At 42.2% G+C, this 7,021-nt stretch overlaps 1 pseudogene; it reads right to left on the bottom strand.

Moving 5' to 3' along the window:
* Positions 1-335: 335 nt before the first annotated feature.
* LOC123038768 (indolin-2-one monooxygenase-like) overlaps positions 336-7,021 on the bottom strand; it is an 8,705-nt pseudogene continuing 2,019 nt past the window's right edge.

Genomic DNA, 7,021 nt, shown 5'->3' with positions numbered 1-7,021 from the left:
CACAGAGTTAACCAGATCCTCTGGGCCCTCTTAGAATTTTTTGGGCTGAAGATCAACCACCGCTAAAAACTTTCTAAACAGATTTACAACAAGTAGGAATTCCCCTTCCTTTATTTGCAACAATATAGCAATAACACAAAGTATTCGACTTATATTTTATTCTTGCATCTACTGGCATGATTTTGGAATTAATAGTAGCTTCTCCTTCCAGCGCACAGTTAGCCCAAAGACCACTGTCATATCAATGTCTTTAGTCTCAACCCCTGGAGGCAATTCCCATTCAAAATGGTGCATGAGGTTTGTCAACATAAGCTAAAAATTGGCGATCCCGGGGTTCATGCCAGGGCACATCCTTCGTCATGACCCAAATGGCAAGAACTGGAAATGATTCCCCTTGAAATTGACATCCACATCACTATCTTCATATATAAATCTTTCAGGTATGAACTCTTCTGCATCCCCCAAGAGGTGGAGTCCCTGCCAATGGCCCATGCATTGACTAAGACATGTGTGCCCAGCAGGAACCATGTACCCATCAATGTTGCAGTTAGCCGTGGCAAGGTGTGCAGCAAGGATAGGTGCAACAGGATACACCCGAAGTGACTCCTTCATGACTGCCTTAAGTACGCCATCTTGTTTATGTCGGTTTCGGTTATACATTCTTGTCCCCGGGGTACGATACTCCTCACTTCATCTTGTAGCTTCCCCAATAGGCATGGCCTCCTCATCAACTTGGCCAAGGTGAATTCGAGAGTGTTAGATAACGTGTCTGTTGAACCGGAAAATACATCCTGTGGATATTAATTAATTAGGTCATATAAGATATACATAAACCAACATATATAATTTGGAAGGTATCATTTGTACTTACTGTCAGGAGAGCTTTCATTCGCTCTCTTGTGAGACCATACTCAAGCTGAAAAGACAACAAAATATCTATGAAATCCCCATCCTTGTTATCAACTGTTGACTTGTCCATGCTCACACGTTCATCGATCAACTTAGCCAGCAAATAGGCCCATCTACGCCTCACGCTCTTAGCCTTTGCACAAACCACCCTCTGAAGCACTCCAACTCTAGCCAATGTTGGGAAGTATACCTCCAAGTGGAAACCTCCTAGTATTCGTGAGGTATCGTCTATGAGGTCTCGAAGTAGCTTGCTCTGTCCTTCTTTCCGGAAGGACTCTCCCAACACAATCCGACATGCCATGTCATACATGAGTGACTTCAGAAACCTACTCATGTCCATTGCAGCACCTCCAGCAGCGGCCTCGTTAATCTTGGTCATCACCATGTTCACCTATGATGAGATGCATCTTAAACTATGAGACTAGCTAAGATTTATGACATTATTAGGGGAGGGCATATGGCAGCCAATTTTTTTAATTTCATTTCTGATGCAGTGTAGTACAAATTATTATGACAATATGGATAAGTTTGCGATAACAAAATTACCAACGAGTTTCAACAGTAGAAAACGATTTAATAAATTGGGAGATATGTGATGGTAAAATACTGATTAACGAAAAATATCTCACTCCCATTTTTTTAGAAATGTAGAATCTCCTAATTAGTGGATGTTGTCTATCCATGGGTTTATTTAGAAGACCATCTTGTAGGCCCTCACCTCTTTTCCAGATTGTCGCCATTGTTGAGTAGGATGAGGTTCTCCTTGATGGATTTGTAAAGCCATGACCTTTGTTGTCACTAGACTGGCCATTTTGTCATCCAACATTGCCTATTCCTAGAACCTGCTTGTAGTGTACCACTTCACCATCTTCACCAGCTCTTGTGCTTTGCCCCTAAACTATGGTAGTTTTGGTGAGAACATGCTCCCCTCCCCTATGTTACAAAAAATGACTATTCATCCCCTCGTGCGGTCTCTCCCACTGGTCCTGGTAATCTCATCAACTGATTTAAAAGATTGATAGCTTTTGTGTTGTACACTACTGCCATTTTGGAGGGAGTTTCCTGTACTGTAGCACGGAAGCCTCCTCCGCCCTTCCGTAAGAAGTTAACTTGTATTACAACGTGACACTCGTGGTAGGCAATCCAAACTCGACGAGAAAAGGTTAACTTGTATTATTGCATCTCAAAACGTAGCAGTATCTCAATTATGAAATACATAAGACTCAGTCTCATGGCTCCTCTGAGGAAATTCTCGATTGCAATGAAAGAAAAAACACCTATATAAGTGATCCATCCGTGCGCTACCGGCTTAAGTACCCCCTCAACCCCTCACCATCACTTCTTTTTCAAAAAGGCAAAAGACACATATCTGCCACCTCGTGCCAATTCTCCACTGGCCCTCCACACATCGTGCTGTCAACAACTATTCAGTAGAAATGTGTTGTACACTATGGACGGCTAGCAATAAAACTAGACTTTCTACTTACAAGTTGTGTGAAATCATTTTGAACATCACATTCCCAAGCATCTCGACCAACATGCTTCACTCATACTCATTATAAGGCATTCCCTATACAACATGTTCTCTCCGTTTAAACTATTTAAATTTCTAGATTTGTCCTAAGTCCAACATTTTTAAGTTTAACAAAGTCTATAAAAATATATCAACATCTACAGTGCTAAAGTACATTGATCATCAAACGTATTTCCATACTATATGTTGTAGAAATTAGCACATTTCCTTTAGATGAGGTCAGATATATATAAGTTTGACTTAGAACAATTATAGTTTCAGTTCTACAGACAGAGATATAAATATTTCGACCAAGCACCACGTGAAAACTGCAAGATCATTAAAATTACCTCCTCCGTGGTGGCGTTGCGAGAAGATTGCACCTTTCTTACACTCAACATGTGAGTGGTTACGAGCTTCCTTGCCTGGCGCCAGTGCTCGTCATATGATGCAAAGGCGATGTCGGACGAGCCATACATGAGGATTTCCGAACCATGGAGCAGGGCCCCGAGGCAAAGACATGGTCGTGCGTGCGCAGAACCTCCTTTGCGGCACGCGGGGATGACACAACGAGTGTCTGCACGGCTCCAAGACGGAGGAACATGACGTCAGGACCATGGTTCTTGGCCAGGCTGCGGAGGGAGACGTGCGGGAGGGAGCCGAGGAGGTGCAGGTGCCCAATGATGGGCAGTCCCGGTGGAGAAGGCTGGTGGCGGCATTCGTGCTGCTGCCTTCTTCCTGTCTTACCAGTCGTAGTGAACCAATAATAATTCACAAACAAGAGGAAGAGCGGGAAGCATCGCTAGCATGACGAGACCTGCAATGGGAAATTAATGTCTAGCCCAGCACTGTGTGGAGCTCTGCCGGCGAAATTGTTCTTCTCAACCTGCTTAGTTTAACATCACAAAGGTCGATCAGTTGCTTATAAGCTAGCCAGGCAGAGTAAAAACGGCAAAATTAATCTCTGTGGTGCACTCAACTATGAGCAATTAGTTAGGGGCAACATAGCTTTCATTCCTAAGAAGCAGACAAGGCAGTCTTTGACTCTTGGTTAGGTGCTTTATGCACTTTTTGTTCCCCCTCGGGAAAAATGTGAAAAATGCCAACTTCAAGGGCAAGACAAGTGCAACCCGTTATTTGGTATACTCGATGGGTCTTTTTTTCTTCAGGCAATAACGAATGCACAGGTTATTTTTCATGGTCTGTTCGGGCAGGCAAAACACGGAGTTGTAATCACCAGCGATTCCATCGCAAATACGCCGCTCTATTAAAATTGATATAAATTGAAAATCCAACTCGGTGCCTGGTCTCATCTGCTCCCAGGCTACAGTAAATTCAAAAAAAAACTAGAACTTTTTAAAAAAAAAACTGATTTTTTTTTGTATGAAAGATGTTCACGTGTGTGATGTCCCTGCAAAATTTCATCCTGTTTGGACATCTGAGGAGCTCATGGCAAAAAAGAGAAAATCGGTCCAAACAATGCGTGAATAGTAACCTTACTCACAGAACCGAAATTTGTCTTTTTTGTCGCGCGCTCCTCGAATGTCCAAACTCCACCAATTTTTGCACGAACATCACCACATGAGCATCTTGCTTCCAAAAAAATTCAGTATTTTTTGAATTTTTTTTTCTATTTTCAATGATTTTTTATTTTGCCCGGCCTCATCGGAGCCCGGGAGCAGAAACGCCGCTCTCGTTATAAATTAAGTACATACATTTGTTTTAGGAAGTGTTGAACCCTTTTGTCTCAGATCGCAGTCATATTTTTATACTCTGATCAAAACCATAGGTAAATTAAATGGAGTGGTTTAGAAATCATGGAGATATGTGGGGTACAGCTAAATCCATGTATAACCGATCCTTTATAATTTAGATGAGCAAACCATCTCCTATCCTTTAGAGGAGTATACTTGCTCCTTAAAAAAGTGTAGTTTTTAACCGATCACCTAAACTTAACTATCTAAGTTATTTTAACAAAAAAGCATTTATTTTTTAGCCACCAAATTAAACTTCACTACGCAATTATTTTATTAAATGATATCTTGGTCACATACTTCACTAGTTCTTTGCTAAGAGATCCCATCCAAAGATAACCACAAGAAAAAAATACGCACTTCAATAGAAACACCAATTCCTTCACTGCTCCTACTAGTCTGTTTAATGTTTTTATTACGGTACATCAAATAAATTTGGACCCTTTATTTCTGTGATTTAATGGCTCAGATGCCACAATACTACATCACAATTTGGGTAGTATATTAAGGCATAAGGGTATTTTGGGATAGTTCGGTCTTATTAATCCCGCATCCAGATCTCGTCGTTCTTTATGCCCCCAATACATTCTTCATTCTTCATATCATGCACACAAGTTATGATCCACTGGACGCCACCGACCATGGCAGCCCGTACGCGATTTCGCCGGTGACCCGTGCATGTTCTCGGGCCGCCAGGAAGTGCTTGATGGCTTTGGTCTCGAATGTACGATGCTGCCCAGACGAACCTGTAAAAGTATTTGAGAAGCGTAGAACCCTTTGTCTCGGGCCACATGTATATATTGGGCAAAAGCCTTGGCATACAAGTTACAGGGGAGATCGAGAGAACGATCAGAAGGTCGACCAGATCGGTCGTTACAAGGAGATGAGAACGAGAAGAAGGGATAGAGATGAATTACAGAATTTAAACAAACTTCTATCCCTATACAACTCCTAAACGTCTATTCCAACACTCCCCCTCAATCTAAACCTCAAGGAGCTTTGCCAAGGTTAAGATTGTACTTAAATTCATTCAACCTTCTCTTGGTAAGGGGTTTTGTAAACCCATCTGCGAGTTGATCTCCTGTGGAAATAAACCGAATCTCCAGAAGCTTTCGAGCTACTCTTTCTCTGACAAAATGGAAATCAACTTCAATGTGTTTCGTTCGTGCATGAAAAACAGGATTTGCTGAGAGATACGTTGCACCAATATTATCACACCATAATCTCGCAGCCTGTGGAGTTTTAATTCCAAGTTCATAGAGTAATGTTTGTATCCACATCACTTCAGCTGTAGCATTAGCCAGGGCCTTATATTCAGCCTCTGTGCTTGACCTAGAAACCTTGGCCTGTTTTCTTGCACTCCATGACACAAGATTAGTTCCCAGAAACACAGCAAAACCACCTGTAGATCTTCTATCATCAGCACACCCTGCCCAGTCAGCATCAAAGTATGCACTAACAAGCATAGAAGAGGACTTGGTAATGTTGAGGCCAAGACCTTCTGAGAACTTGAGATACCTTAGAATTCTTTTGACTGCAGTCCAATGAGTAGTTCTAGGTGCATGTAAATATTGGCATACCTTGTTTACTGAATAAGATATATCAGGACGAGTGAGTGTTAAGTACTGCAAGGCACCTACAACACTCCTATAGTTTGTTGCATCCTCTGGTCCAAGACCTTCTCCACTTTCCACTGTAAGCCTCTCTGAGGTAGAAATTGGCGTGTTAACTGGCTTACAATTCCCCAATCCTACTCTCCTGAGAATATCAGTTGTATACTTTTCCTGTGAGAGAAGTATGCCATCTTTAACTTGCTTTACCTCTATACCAAGGAAATAGTGAAGATCACCCAAGTCCTTAAGAGCAAATTCCAGCTTAAGATCTTTAAGCAAGCAAGTAGTGGCATCTGAACTTGAACTAGCAATAATTATATAATCAACATAAACAAGCACAAAGATAGTAACATTGCCTTTATTAAAGAAGAACAATGATGTATCTGCCTCTGAACTTGAACCCAAGACGTTGCAACTGCATACTCAGTCTGGAATATCAGGCTCTTGGGGCCTGCTTCAAACCATACAAAGCTTTATCCAACTTACAGACATGTTGAGGTGTGCTAGGATTCTCATAACCTGGTGGTTGCCGCGTAAACACTTCTTCCTCAAGAACACCATGAAGAAATGCATTCTGAACATCTAGCTGTCTTAGACTCCATCCTCTGGAAATAGCAATAGACAAGACAAGTCGAATAGTAGTTGACTTAATAACAGGACTAAAGGTATCTTCATAATCAATTCCAAACCTTTGTTTAAATTCTTTGGCAACTAATCTAGCCTTGTACCTGTCTATGCTTCCATCAGACTTCCTTTTGATCTTATACACCCATTTGTAGTCAATAACATTGTCTCCATACTTTGGTGGAACCAAGTGCCAAGTCTTATTTTTCATAAGTGCATTATATTCATTATCCATAGCTTCCTTCCAATCCTTATTAGCAAGAGCATCATGCAAATGAAGTGGTTCACCGGTGGTGGTAAGAAAGGCATGTTTGATTTTGTCGTACCTTATCGTACCATCATTGTACTATTTTTCTTTGACAATACCCGACCGAGACCGTGTTTGCTGAAGAGAAGATGTAGGCAGCACATGAGTAGTTGCTGCCACAGAAGATCCAGCCGTCACCTGATCCGAGGCGGATCCATGCAGCGAACCAGCTGGCTCCGGCTCCTGATCCAAGACGGATCCATGAAGCGAATCAGCCACACGCCCCCGACCAGCAGCTGTGGGGTCAGGCCCACACCCACGGTCGCGCGTTGTGGAGGCCCGTGCAGGCGACGCGTCCAAT

This window comes from Triticum aestivum, chromosome 2B, assembly GCF_018294505.1.
Source record: "Triticum aestivum cultivar Chinese Spring chromosome 2B, IWGSC CS RefSeq v2.1, whole genome shotgun sequence".
In the NCBI taxonomy this organism is placed as follows: domain Eukaryota; kingdom Viridiplantae; phylum Streptophyta; class Magnoliopsida; order Poales; family Poaceae; genus Triticum; species Triticum aestivum.
Note: the sequence above shows the minus strand (reverse complement) of the source record. Positions and strands in the feature narration are given on the sequence as shown.